This window comes from Corvus brachyrhynchos, unplaced genomic scaffold, assembly GCF_000691975.1.
Source record: "Corvus brachyrhynchos isolate BGI_N302 unplaced genomic scaffold, ASM69197v1 scaffold246, whole genome shotgun sequence".
Taxonomy (NCBI): Eukaryota; Metazoa; Chordata; class Aves; order Passeriformes; family Corvidae; genus Corvus; species Corvus brachyrhynchos.
The window spans coordinates 936743-951918 of NW_008238447.1; the positions used below are offsets into that span (position 1 = coordinate 936743).

The window sequence follows — 15176 nt, forward strand, 5'->3', positions numbered from 1 at the left end:
TATCAAGGGTATATTTTCAAAAAACAGAAATCAATTGCACATCACAGTCACTGGCTGTGGTCATTCATTACATCTCTGCTGTAGATCCTGCTCTGCTTTATAGGAGACATGTCATTACCAAGAGGCAGTAAAAAAATACTGTAGAAGTTTCAGCTCTCTGAATGATAAATATGTTAGTCTTTTGCAATGTACAATAAAAAGATGAAAAAAATCACACAAAATAAAGGAAGATGGAGCAAACCACAGTGCTGATTTGCTGGTTCAGTGACATACTGTTCTAATGCACCTCTTTTGGCACCTACTCCTCATACAAACAGATGACACTTATCTGAAGCACCTATGGTGCTCTCATGCAGACCATTCCTAACTAAACATTTAGAGATTCTGGCTTGATTAGCTGAACACGATGGAAGACACCACATACAGATGAAGCGGAGTTTTAGAACTGAAATACCCACACACCTAGCAGGCATATAAAATTGTTAAAGTAGGAAACAAGTAGTTTTATACACCTAGGGTGTTTGACAGTCCTGGACATTATGTGTTGCTTTAATTGTATTCCCTTAAAACTAAAAAAAATTTTTAAAAATCCATAAAAGGTCCAATCTTTCTGACTTAACGCCCATTACCTAACATCAAGCAAGAAACAAAAATAGGTTGTGTAAACAAAGAGGAAATAAAAAAAAAAAATCAAAAAATCATTTCAAACCTCTCAGTCAGCATAGCTGGGAAACCCAGGAGCTCAGCCTGTCCAGTTGGAGTGTGTGAAGCAACAGCATGAATCTCTTCCTGTTTACTTTTCTGAGTGCCTTACCTCAAGACTAGATATTGAGAGGAATGAGTCTGTGGTCCTCTTGCCTCTACCTATACACTTAAGACATCCTTCAGTGACTACACTGTATAACTTGTTAGGCGTTAACCATGTCCCATTCCTTAGTCTACAACAGCAGCAGTTATCCTTTTATCTTTTAGGTAATATTGCCCACATTTCACAGGGGGAAAAAAAAAAAAGCATTCTAATCTGGATTATTAGGCATGTAAAAGTGCATCCTGCTACCAACTGAATAACGTGTAATAGGGATACTCAAAAAAACACCTGAACAACCCCACACCAAAAGAAATGCAAACAAAAAAACTAAACTATGTTTAAATGGCCCAAAATCTATTCTTTAACTGATGTCATGTACACCCACTTCAGTTTTGCACAATAGCTTCTTCATTCCTGAAACATTAAATCATTCCAAGGGCACTCCAAGCTATGCTGTATTTTCCATGTTTCACTTCAATAAAATATTACAAATACGTTACCATGTAGTTGGGATTTTTTCTGCAATCATCATAAAAAACCAATGTTTTCATAATATCGCCACAAACCACATCTATTACCTCATACAAGAGCACAATGTTTTGGCAATGCAGCGCAAATAGTAGGAACAACCTCACCATCATTTTCCAAAATAGTTCTTTGAACACATTTCCAAAAAACAGTAGCGACAAAAGCCCTGCCACTTCATTTCTTCCCTCCACCCCCACGATGGATGAGAAGAAAGCACTGAAACAAGCACTGTCCTCTCCTATCTCTGCGTTATGAAGAGGCTCTGGATCACAGTCATTCACAGCTAAATCACACTGAATTCAACAGGAAACATTCCAAAACCTGGAGAAACTGTATACATCATTTAACCCAAACACTCCAGAATAAGATTTAAGAAAAACAGACTGTTTAATCTTCCTGTCTCGCTTGTCTTAACCAAGTCATGGTGAGGGCTGGGGAAACACCTAAATTATACCAGAAATGTAAGTAGTGCCCCATTTTAATGTGAAAATGACACTGAAAATTACAGCAGAAAAATTTGAAGATGAGTTGAAAATTCTTTTGCTCATGGCCTGATGCTTTAACAAGTCCAAAACCTACAGAACTTCAAAGGAATCAAAGTCACTCAAAGCCTAACAGATAAAGGGCTGGCCTTTATCTGTGTGTTCAATCTACTATATTCCTTCCCAGACTTTACCCAAAACGGTTTCAAGCAACTTACTGTTAATAAGGATTAAACCTACTTAACTCAAGTATTTCCAGAGATCACATCACTATCAGGCCTGATTAACAGGTCTTGAAGTCTACAGCAGCGAGGCTGCACTCCTCATATATTCTAAATATGACTATATATTTGTATTCTGGGTTCTTTCTCAGTGAGAACCAGTGCATGCAAAATAAATTCCCAATCCCACATCTTGTATACAAAGGGCATCACACATATCCTGCGATTTAAGCTATTCTCCTGAAATTATCTTAGTCTCACACAATCACACTTCAAATACCCCATATGTCCAGTTTGGTTATCCCTCCTTTGAAAAGCTAATAAATGTAATACTTAGATGCAACTGCATTTCATCTAAAAACAATTATCTGCAGTACTTTGTGCCAGGAAAAGCATCAATAGGCATCATTAACAACACTTCCACTTTATTTTCTTCCCGTCTAATGGGCCCAATCCAACACCCAAGTGAAGTCAATGAGAGCCTCACAATTGTTTTCAGTGGGAGCTGGACAGAGCCTCACAATCGCACATGAATGTGAGGTTTGTGCAAGGAGGCCGAGTGACAAGCACAGCCTCTGTTTATTCACACCACGATATTGCAAAGGGAGAGGAAGAACAAACTTCCCGGGATGTTCCCACTACCCGGAGCTGCTGAAGAGCCAGTAATAAAAGCTTTGGAGGTGGGAGCTAACACTGCTCTCTGGACTTACTCAGTCCTTCTTCTCTTCTCTAAAACTGTCCATAAGAGCTGAAAACTGGACTGACACAGGCACCTGGTGCAATAAAACTTTTACCTGTTACTCTCCCTAAGTGTTTTTAAAATTAAAAAACACAATAAAAGATCCCCCCCCCCATTGGTGCTACACAGAGCCTCCTATTCAGCTGGGTTATTTTCATCTCAAAGGAAAAACAAGTCATCTGCACAACAGTTCTCAGTTACAATGCGCTCGTCTTACTTTATTGAACTCTACCTGATTTAGGGTCTAAAAATGTCAAACAATTTATTTCAGGCACTCACTTTCATGTTTCATACATATAAAAATAAGGAGAGAGAGAAACGAGCTCTCATTTTTCCCCAAAACACCCATGGAAGCAGTATATTTCCAAAGAGATTGGATGCATGAGCCAAATGATTAAAAACACTTAGAAGTACCCCAAAATTCTAAAAGGACTCCCAAATGCTTTGTACTTGCTGGCTCACATACAATGCTTTCCCAAACAATTTTTTATTTCTTTACAAAAATCATGTACTCTTTCTACACACACGCTCATCCTTTCCTCCTGCTTTCAGTGTTAAATATGACATCAGAATCTTTTAAAGTACAGATGTTATGTAGCCTTTGAAATGCAGGAGACTTTCAAATCTGTATCTACCTAGGGCCTCCTCGAAGGAACAAGTAGCATGTAAGGCTTCAAGGGATTTCCAAAGTTCGGCACTGACGTGTGCCTGACCTCACCTTCCCTCGTACACTGGACCTACACAGTCAAAGACACTGGCAGGCTGATACTCCATTGCCACTTGATACCTACGTATTGCAAACCTCATTTTATTTGGGATTATGAAAATATAAGCCACAAAGAGAGTTGAAGTCCAACCTTTGAACCTGCTCATGTGCACCCATATTTAATGCAGATGCAACTGTAACCTGATGGTAACACAAACTCAGTGAAAATCACAGACATACCAGGAGCATCCTCCTCTGTAAACCATCCTCTCTCCATCTCAAGCTTTCCATAGGTTGGATGGCTAAACTTAGTGGGATGGGTGATAGAATGCAGCAGTTTCCTTAAAACCAACACTAAGAGACCAGAAAGAGACACAACCAGAATTTTAGTGGTGGAAACAAAAGAAAGAGGAAATTAAAAAGAAGAAAAAAAAGAAGGGAGAGGTCAAGATATTTGTTCATCTCGCATTTAGAGCATGAGGGAACTTAGTCTTAACAGTGTAAATCAAATTAAATAGTTCAGGGATCTCACTTAAAAAGCTGCCATTTTAATAAAACGGGGGACAATTGGCAAGTTGTTTAAAAACTGTAGCTGCATTCTCATACCCTCTGCCTCCTCCTTTTCCCAACCCTTACACCCACACCACCAACTGCCATCTCTAATTTACCTTGCCATGCACTCGCTCCAGAATTCCCTCCCAACCGCAGAGGACTGGAGGAATCTACAGAAAATAAACTGACAATAAATACGACTATATTACCTAAAGGGAGGAGGGGAAGCAACGAAAATTACCAAATTGTTGACATTGGTCAAGAAAACTTTCCCCTCTAAAATTTCAAAGAACACGAAGGCTGAACAGCAAAGGTCTCATTATGAATTCACTCAAAACTGGTTTTTTTTACGGAGTTCCTTCTCCCCCATCCCTGAATACAGGAGCTTATTCTTGTGCAATCATTAATGCTCAACGGCAGATAGGCTGCTATTTCCCACTCCTGAAGAAACCCATTTTATAACATGCAATATGAAGAACTGCTTCATTAATCAGATGGTTAAGTAGCTCCAGTAGAGTTGCTATAGGGAGGCATGGTGACACCGTGGTGGGAAAACTGGCTTTCTTTCCATCTGGATCATCATTTAAAGGGCCTCAGAATTTCCTTTAGCTTAACAGGTTTATTGTTTTAATCCCTACCTGGGAGAATAACAAGACTCCTCATAAAAATGTAGAAAGCAAGTCTGACTGCATGTGGGGAGAATGTGAAAGGGAAACAGCTGAAGAAGAGAATGGATGGGAATAATACAGAGGGTTGCAAGCCTATTTTCTTGCTGGGACTGAAAACATTAATACTGTTAAGGCTTATTTCACATACATTTTTTTAAAAGAGTCAGATTTTTGCTGTCCATGATTCAACTAAAACTATGCAGAAGCTTTTAAGTTTCCAATATTATCATCATTTTATCCATAGAAATCCAACTTTATCTGTCTTTCAGCATCTCAGATCTTCTCCACAAAAAGCCAGTCAGGCTAATAAAATGTAATAGTTTAAAGCAGCACTTTCTTGAGACGACGTAACATACAGAAAATGAAATTTTTATAAAATGAGAATGTAAGTATCAATCGGTCCTTTTATTCACCCTCCTGACATCTTGGAAGCAAACAATCCAGCCCTACTTATAAATCAAAGTGCATTTACTGAGGAAAGCATCCAGAAGCATTATGAACTGACATAAGCAGCTACCTAGACGCAGCAGCAAGGAACCTTTAGCCCTGTCCAAAGGTGTTAACAATGCAGGACTAATGTGACACAGCACTAACTGGATGGCCAAACACAGAGGCTTTGTTACACACAGGAGGTTGCATTTTTGCCATCTTTTTCCAAACATGCACCTAAGGGAAAATACTACCAAGTCCTTTCAAAGAAGAAAAGGAAAGAATAACTGTTTTGTCCTGCATATTTTAAGGACAATTGCTAACAAAGAGTAAAAGCTCCACAGATTATTTATTTTTCTTGTATGGTGAATTTTCCTCTGCTTAACTTAAGGGTAAAATATGAACTGGTCAGAGTACCAAAGTCCCACACACCCAAATCGCCTCTCTTTCAAATTTTTTTAAATATAGCTATCTATTTCCTAAATAGGGTTTTACCAATGGTTGTAGTCAGTCTCATTCATTCTCAACCTTTAAACAGATTGGATCAAAATGATTGTATTATATGCCTGTACTTTAGGGAATCAACTTTACTTTCCACCACCGCACCACTAAAGGAAGACCGTGGTCCTGATTTGAAGCTGTAAATTCAAGATCAAATGGGAAAGTGTTAAATTCAGAAGAGCTTTTGGTCCATTAACTTCCATGCTGATTTTACACGCTCTGCAGTGCTTGGGCAACAGACTCTGCTATACAACGTATTCCTAAGCAAACAGTGCTTTGTGTCATAAACCATCTGGGGTGTCAGTTCCAAGGGCCACTCATCTAAACTCCTCTGATACACTTGGAAATGCTGAGGTACAGAACAGAAACTTTTCCTCACTACAAAATATCTTTTGCAAGGGTAAGGGAGATGCTGCCATCAGAGAAACGATGGAAGGCACAACATTTTGGCTAAGGGTGTTGTTTTCATTATTCCCCTGAAGAAAACCACTGGACAAACAAGCTTTCTAAAACACTGGGATTTTTCTAAGGTGCCAACAAAAGTGATACCCTTCATAATATGGACAGTGCTCCCTTTCATATCAGAGCCTATAGTTGCAAAGCTAAGTGCCAAGCAGATGGTTGAAATCTGTTTTGTATAAAAAGCGTGTGTGCACACGCGGTTTTTTTTAGATGGAGTTCTTTGTATTCATATTCAGGCCTAGGTTCTAGCCATCAAAACACTGGCACTGAAGCAATCATTAGCTGCACTTTAGACAACTGGCAACTAAGGTATTCACAGTTCTCCACAAAATGTTCAGCTAATACCTCCCAGATGTATAATTAAGGCAAAAGATCATCTTATTAAATTGGTATCAGTGCTTTGGATGGCCTTTCAATAGACTACACGTGTATGTAAAAAGCTATTGTATTTATCTTCTTTTTAAAATAATACTCTGTTTGCTTTAAGTGTTTACAGCAGCTTTTAAAAATACAGGCTTCCACGTCAAACTCTACCCAAATAAAACAGCAGAAACTATATTCATCTTGTTTTCATCTTCCTAAGAAACATTGAGCAGGAAATTCTGTAGATCATTTTAAGAGAAAGACTTTGTCTAACTTATCTGATAACCATTTAGCTTGTTTAAAAAGAAAATATAAGATAGGCTCAGCTGCTCTAGAGGAATCAGTTCCAGACAAGATGAACCTGCTCCTGCTACACTGGACAACTCATGGCCGGTTGTGTCAGTTGCAGGTACCTCAGTGTAAGCGGGTTGCTTATTACCACAAACAGCAAAACCAGAAATGCTTACCAGCATGGGGCTCTGCTGTCTGCCTGGGCTTCTCATGGAATCAGTGAACAGGTGACAATAATTTGCCTGGTGACAAATTAACAGAGGTCACACTTTTGAAAACTGGGGTTATCAAACAAATGTATATTTGGAAGAAGGCATTTTTGTGCAGCGGTCTCTCTATAGGCCTTGGTGGCCACAACTGGGAATTAGTGCCTCAGGAAACACACAGTTTCAAAACCAAGATTGATTTTGTGCGCAGTGCCAAGTCCGCTAAGGTCCAGATGTTAGCTCTGGCATAATTCAGGTACATTTTCATCACGCGGCCATTCAGATCATTCTAATCTGCGAAGCATGCATGTTGTTTAGGAGAAAAAGATAGTTAACCTGTTGTCAAAGCACACCAACATGGAACTTCCGAAATCCCCAGATTTGCTGAAGCCTGCAGAAATCCCTCCTGAGGCTTTAGAAACTCTGGCGGCATTGCAACCCATGGAAGTTTGCTGCGGATTAAGGAAAGTCAGGATTCTGCTCAGTGATCTCCTCATGAGTCACCATTTCATGCCATCGTGGCGTACTGGGGTGAAGAATACCAGCCTTCTTCATAGAGTTGAGCAGGACGTTAATTAATTAGGCCGACATTTTTAGGACCTGACACTGAACTCCAGTGCTCCTGAGTCCAAACACTCAGAATGAATGGGTACTTTTTTAAAGGATGCCTTGACTGGCCCTATCACAAAATAGGTCTTTGTGAACACACTGCTGAATAACTACTACAGAAACACTATGGAACCGGCCTGATCATAATCCATTATCTTGAAAGTAATGTCCCTCTTAAAAAGCTTATCAAAGAAAATAACTTAACAGCTCAGTCATGATATTCATACGCAACAGAGGTCAAACCCACCCAGGACTACTTCAGTTTATACCCATTTTCCCAACAGTGTGTAGTAAAGGATGCAACACACAGCCTAGATCTAAAGCTACCTGCTGACCTCAGCATTTCAGCTCTACTCTTACTGAGTGTGCAGTTGGAAACAAGAAAAAAAACCCACTAAAATGGATTAGAATTACTTTTAACGTGAATAAGAAAATAATTCCTCCCTTTTAACAACCCTGTATAATTTCCTTCATTTTGGATCTCATTTAAAAAGCAAATGTCACACATTTGGGTAGGAATCACAGTGCATTTTGTGTTCTGCAGCAGGGTTTTTTGCTTTTAGGCTGGTTGGTTGGTTTGCTCACTGTGGCTGCCTACATTGCTGCTTGCAGTGGAGTCTGTTCCTCACATTAATACTCTCCATGTGAACAATTTTTTCCTGGATTCCCCTCATGCCTGGTCCTTAGGTTATAAAACCTGTGACAACTCTGGTACATATGGCTCAAGATGTTAACTGCTCTACAGGACCAAAGTTTACCTGTTAGTAGCACACACAGTTTCCCAAATTACTGCTTAAACACAGCAGGTGCTGCTGCCAGACTCCAGATATCCAAACTTGCCCCAGGTAAGGAGTTAGTTTAGAAGCACACACAGGTAACTGGAGGGTCTACAGACAGTATTCCCTCCCAGCCCTCAACAATACAACTGTGGCTGCAAATATTTCTTTAATTTATATTATTAATTATACTCCATAGTCCCTATTTTACATACTTAAGTGATTTGAATACTATAGTTCATCTTGCTAGAATGAGACCTTTAGAAATTATAATTGGACAGAGAGAAGTCTATAATTTGCAGTTCTTAGGATCTCAAGAAGGAAAAGGAGGGTGTCTTCAGGCTAAAAAACAGGTCTAGCAGTCAGTGTCTCCACTTTTTAAACCCGCACATGCAAAAGATTTTGTGACAGCATTCCTCAGTTTACTCATCTATAGGTTGAGGCTAATCTTGCTTTTCAATCTAAAAAGCACAGAAATCTTCATGATTTGTATATCAATGCTTACCAAATGCTCTGAATTCCTAATCAAAAGACTTTATAGGAAGTATAAATCTATTATTAATAAAATCAGTAACAGTAAAGCAACTTCTACATACATGCATCTGGAAAAAATACAGAGAGAGAATACACATACACATATATTGCTCAATTTATAAATTGTTAAGCATGGCTTCAGGACTGAAATCTCATTCATGAACCATGCTAGGGATCTCTTACCTACTCCCTGTTTCTGAATTTTCCCCATACAAAGGCACATTTATAGTACTCTAAGCTCTAAGCACAAAGGCTGCTCTGTGGAATGGAAAGAAACCTTCTTTTTTTTGTGTTTGTACAGTGACAAGCATAATGGGGTCCTGATTCAGGATGCTTGCACTCTACAAAAACACACTAAATCAATGACACTAATACACATGAAGATTATCTAGGAAGAGATGCACGGCATACTTGAGAGTGGCACAGCACTATCCCTATACTTTGCCTGGTATTTCATGCAAACACCTAATGTGCATTCCCGAGTCGCACAATTTCACACTTTAGGCAAGAACAGCAAATGTGAGCAGAACTTACAAAACATAAGCAAAGGAGGAGAGCCTTCCACTGAGAAATTCTGCCAAATTCTGATCTCAGTTGCAAAACCAGAATCAGCTCTATGTTCATGGGCTTTTGACAAAGATGAGAACCAGCAGCCTTCTTTAAAACACACCATAAATTTCTACTTCAGTGTCCAAAACCCAGGAGCAAAAGACAAATCAAATCCTGAACCTGAAGAGAGAAATGTATTTTCTGTATCCCTGTTATATTTGAATTCAAAAGCCTAGATATTTTTAACAGACATGGAAAAAAGAACTATTTGGCTTTACTCAGCAACTGCAGAAGGAAACTGTACCAAAAGAATAATGTTGCATGTTCTGTTTTCACTTGATTCCATTTAGCCTTTACGTTCTATTTCAGTTATGTTTCATTTAGCCTATTTTTTTTTTAAATAATCATCATGTTTTAGTGATTCACATTTCACACCAGCACAGGAACAAGTCATGTAAATACAACACAGCAAAATGACCCAGTTTGTTAATAGACATGCCAAACGGGTAAGAACATCCTTCCCTCCGCCCTTACCAACCATCACCTTCCCACACATCTCATTTCTATCCAAAAAAGCCTCTGCCCCGGTGAGGCCACGGTATCAAAATTTAGGGACAAAACCCTACGAACAGAAACCTGACTAAACCTTAGGAGAAAATGTTTTCAGTCTTGTTTTACAAAGTGAATGTAATGAGGACGCTAAGGGAATTTATCTGGAAACAGAAGACTTCTCTGCAGTCTAATAGAGCACTCAGAACTACGGCTCCCTCCCAGCACAAAGCTCCGCTGAAGTGCTTTAGTCCTAACTCAGGCAGGCCACCCCTAAAGGTGAGAGGAGGCCCTATGCTTCTTGCCCTTCATTAAGCATTCTCTCTCTTAAATCAAGGAGTACTTCCAAATTATAAAAATGGTGCGCAGAGACACACTTTGGTCTTTCAGACTGTGATGAATTTTAGCTTCACCACATTCTACTGAAGTGCAGTCTCTTAATGCACCCTAGCAGAGAGACATTCCAAACCACAGAGGGCAAACACAAACAGATCTGTGCAGACGGGTGCACACACTCCTGAGATTTTGGGAGGCTCGCTGTTGTAAATGGCAAAAAAATTTTGGGTGAAATATTTTCACGTAACTATGGTAAAAAAAAAAAAAAAAAAAGGAATAACAGCATTAAAAATTGTTTTGAACCACTAATATTTTCTTTACTTTTGGTCTTCTGCAAGCTATTGAGCTGGCAATGGCGAGTAAGTCCAGCTCGCTGTCAGATACATTAACTTTGGCCATGCCCAACCTCTGAGATCAATCGATGAAACTTGGGTCAGTTTCTTCATTCTCACATTCTTAAAAAATTAAGCGCAGCACCAAAGAAATTAAGAGGATGACAAACTGTATGGGTTTCTCCTTACATGAGCTACATTCCTAGGTCTTTTCTCTCTAGAGCTACAAAGGTCCATGAAGAACACTAGATGTAGACAATGCTCTTAACTGCAAAAATAGCACATACCTCTCTCACAAGTTCCTCACCACTAAAAAAAATTTTGAGTATTCACAGAAGAAAATTAAATACCCACTCATTCTGCTTATATTTTTGCCCCCAAAAGTAACAGAATTATATTACAACAGAAACAAATTAGTAATAAGACTATAATACAATCACAAAGAAAAATTAGCACTAAGGCAACATTTTATGGCATGTTTAGATCAAATAGCAGTCAGACACCCACATCATAGAAAAAAAAACAAAACCCAAAAAATTTAAGACAGTCTATATGAACTCGAGAAAACACAAAACCAGAAGTGCATAGCAAAGCAAAATAAAATTATTATAAATCTCAAAAAGCATATGCCGATATGAATTTCAATACTTGGTCTTTAAAAACTGTAAGTATGAAAAGGAAATTCGGAATACTAAAAATAAATTTCAAAAATAAAATATAAATACAATTTGAGAATCGAGAAATGTTACCTGATTAATCCCACAATACTTTTAAGGGAAACAAGGTCAACACCATTTCAAACTTCCAAAGCCAGCTGCAAGCTTTTCCTCATTTTCACTTCAACTCTGAGCTCCACAAGTAAAAAATAATATCATCATGTGGGAATTTTTTTTTTTCTTTAAACGAGGTGACAAAAGGACGAGCTGAAGAGAAGTGCCAAGCCAGATCAAAACCAGGACGCTGGAAAATGTTTGCCAATTCCTTTCAAAACAAACAGCTCCCCCAATACCATGGGAAGCACCTGAACTTCATACTAACATCTGATAATTCTAGCAAATGGAATTCAACATTGCCTTCTTACTCTGTTTAAAACAATTAAATAAATTAATTTTGCACCTATCCTAAAAAGACAGGCAGCTTCTCTGAATTACTACTGTACACCTCACAATTTCCATTCACTTCTCACATTCTTTTCAAGTCCCATGGCCCCTGCAAGCAGCGCTCGCTCACCAAAATTCTTCCAGAACCTTGTCTAAATTTGCTGTCTCCCAACAACTACTGTGCACAGAACTTCCACACTGTCACAAGGACATGTGGGCTCAGGAACAACTTTTGGAGACTCCTGGCTTCCCAGCTGGCATAGCTGGGCTCACTGTGGAGACAACAAGCAGTGTCTCTCGAGCGGAGGCTACGGCACATTGAACTCCCCGCAGCACCCCTGGTGCCCAGCCACAGCATGGGCAAGGCCACTTGAAGCAAGGCAGCCCCTCTGGAGGGTATGGGAGAACTGGGACAACACCATCACCCTCGGCAAAGGTGTGGGTGAAAACTTTATGGTGGTGGTGTTTCGACAAAGGGGCTGTGGGAGGAGATGGCAATGGGACAAACGCCGTCAATAAATCCCCACGACCGCTCCCCCTCGCCCACTGGCCAGAGCCAGCCCAAAGCTCCAGAGAAAAACAGCCCATTTCAAAAGTTCCAGAAGTTCTGGTTTAGGTAATTCAGTAATATGACAACGATTTGCTTACTTTGTAGCATTGTGGGTTTTAACATACCCATACACAACATAATTTTACCTTTTGTAGGAAGGAGACTTCACACGTTTTCCACATTCGATAAAAATCCATAGAAACTTTAAGAGGGAAAAACTCTTTGCTTTTAAGGATGCTACTCGTTAAACAACCAACTCCTTGCCATCATCAGAGAGGCACTACAGCTATTGATTAATTGCTGTGAGCACTTCTTTTCTCTTGACTACAGTAACAGAATTCACAGCCATTGAATATTTCCAGTGTGTACAGGTACAACATGTCAACATGTTTTTCCCCTTCCACTTATGAGTTAATTATGCTATAACCAGGCCTGAACAAGAAATTAATAAAATACAATAAAATAGAAAGTCAAGAGGATGTCACACTGACTTCTGCAACAGTTGTGAAGGCACAGGTATCTCACACAAACATGAAGTTACCCTGTATTTCAAGTCTGGTATGAAAAGCATGTGAAGAAACTGTTACTGTACTTTGGGAGGAGACACTCTTTTTCCTCTATAAATATTGTTTAAAGTGTTTTTTATACACCTACAGACATATCACATTGCACAGACAGATATTCCTATCCTATGAGGGAGCTTCATGTTTAAGTAACTCAACCAGATACTCTGTGCCTCCTAAATGATAAAGCCATAAATGCTTGTTAAAGCTCCCTGAGAAGTAGTAAATATTTTGTAAACTACTTATATATTTAAGATCTCTGGACAGAAAGAGAAGGAAAAACAATTCCTTGCCCATGTAAAGGTACCAATCAAACACATTATGCACATAAACACCACAAGATGCTTGGTGGGAGACTGTGTATGTGTTTGTGTGTGTGTTAATTAACTCCTTGAATGCATATGATGAGCCAGCCACCCAGAATTAGTAATGCCAAACTCCCAATTTGATTCAAATGCAATGAATACAACAGTCGAATTGTGCAGGCTGGTGTGTCACTCATCAGCTCTCTCATTTGGGCTTTCGCCTTCCAAGACTAGTTCACAATTTCAGCAACTGGTAAATTACTGAGATGTTCATTAAAATCTGTAATCTGTAACAGTCAACTTCTTCCTAGCCAAGCATAAGAACAACAAATTAAATTAGTGCATGCAGGACATTAATGAATAGTCTACAAATACATTAATTCCTTTGGACTTATCTCAGAGAAAAAAACTCTGTTAATTTTTATCACTGTGAAATACCAGCATCTGCAGCTTTACACTGGCACTCTATTTATTCTTCAAATCCCAGACCCCTAGAACCACAAACGTAAGCAATGAAGTCCTTTTCTCAAAATGTCTCAATGAAGTTAAAAGCTATTCAGCCCGATAGTAAAGCAATCTTTTAAATGAAAGAATAATCACTCTTACTTCTACAGGTAGATTTTAGGAGAGTGGAACATCATTCTGAGCAAGCCGAGTAATAGAAAGGTATTATTCTTTCTCCAAAATTCTCAGCAAATGCAGCAGAATAAAGCTTTTAGGGTAACTTTAGCTAAGAAAAGCACTTAGGAATACGCAAAGTTTCCTTTTAAGAAAATGACTTCTCCATTTGACAGTGTTGGTACAACCCCAAAATAAATTCAGTGGGAGTCTAAAATGACTCGTGCAGTGCAGCAGTGAAGCAGCTAAGTATATTTTTTTCCTCCCAGCAGAGGCTTGCTTTACATCCTTGAGCCCTTCCTTTCTACAAGCTATTCACTAGAACAGAGAGCGTTCCGAGAGCTCACTACCGGTGCCTGCAAAGGCTGAACTTGTTCTACTCTCCCCATCCCCACTACTCCCATCTACGCCTTTTGTCTTTTCTAGCTCTGCCTTTTTTTCCTACGGAGGCACTAACCTATCCTTCCTTCTTCTACAAGCACTACATACCACTTTACCTTGAACTGGCATGTTAAAATTAAGAACAAAAAAAGTAAAGGAAACAATGAAAAAGAGAAAGGATGTCACTCTGTCCGGATGCCTAGCATAGCCTCGCTCTCAGTCTACAGAGAAATGTAAATATGCAGTAATTAATTTGGGTTTAAGAACATTCCATACACTAGGGATATTGTTAAACAGTCACTTATCTATTTTTCATTAATCAGATTTTATTAAGACATTAAAACTTTATGTTGGGCATTTCTGAGTTTTTATCATTCTGTAAATTTCCCAGCTGTCCGCGATGGTTCCGGCCACAATGTCTCTACCTTTTCCTCAGTGAAGTAAACTTACTTTCTATTGTGGCCAGACTTGTTATATTTAAGTATAATGACCCAACTTAAAAAAAAAAAAAGAGAGAGAAATCAAACAACAAAAGACTTATTATCTTCAAGACCTTTAGAGCCAATTCAGAGTGCCACAGGCGCTCACACAGTACATCCCAGAAGTTACCCTTTCTCTGTGTAACACATGGAGTGGATTCCAGCTATAATTTCTACATTGCCACAAACATCATCCCCCTCACCGTACGTATTCTGATGCTCCTCTCAATCAAGCGGCTGAACCACCACAAACAGAAATAAAGGCATGCAAGGAACTTCTCAGGAAAGGACAAAAACCCTCACGTTTTTTGCACGGTAATTAATTATACATGTTAATTCACAAAACCTACTGCAATTTACCACTGATGCTGAATGAATTAATGAATGTTTATTCATCTCATACTGAGGATCATTTTCATTCTAAGTGTGTACTGTAAATTCCCCCTGCTAATGGTCACAGACACAGAAGAGCAGTCCCCTGAATTCAGCTCTCTTCAGCTGGGGTGACTGAAAGTTTCTGAAGTGTTTGCAGTTTACTG

The 15176-nt window shown here is 39.1% G+C and overlaps 1 protein-coding gene across 7 annotated transcripts in view; it reads right to left on the minus strand.

Moving 5' to 3' along the window:
* Window positions 1-15176, minus strand: part of SOX5 (SRY-box 5) — a 601783-nt gene that overhangs the window by 269614 nt on the left and 316993 nt on the right. Inside the window, exon 2 of one of the 7 annotated variants that reach the window (XM_017736704.1) lies at window positions 6927-6992. The exons of 5 other annotated variants lie outside the window; for them this stretch is intronic. The gene's annotated coding sequence lies outside the window, so the exon portion shown is untranslated. Of the gene's footprint in view, window positions 1-6926; window positions 6993-13765; window positions 13789-15176 lie in introns of those variants that run through there. One more of the 7 variants, XM_017736706.1, reaches the window with a different exon arrangement.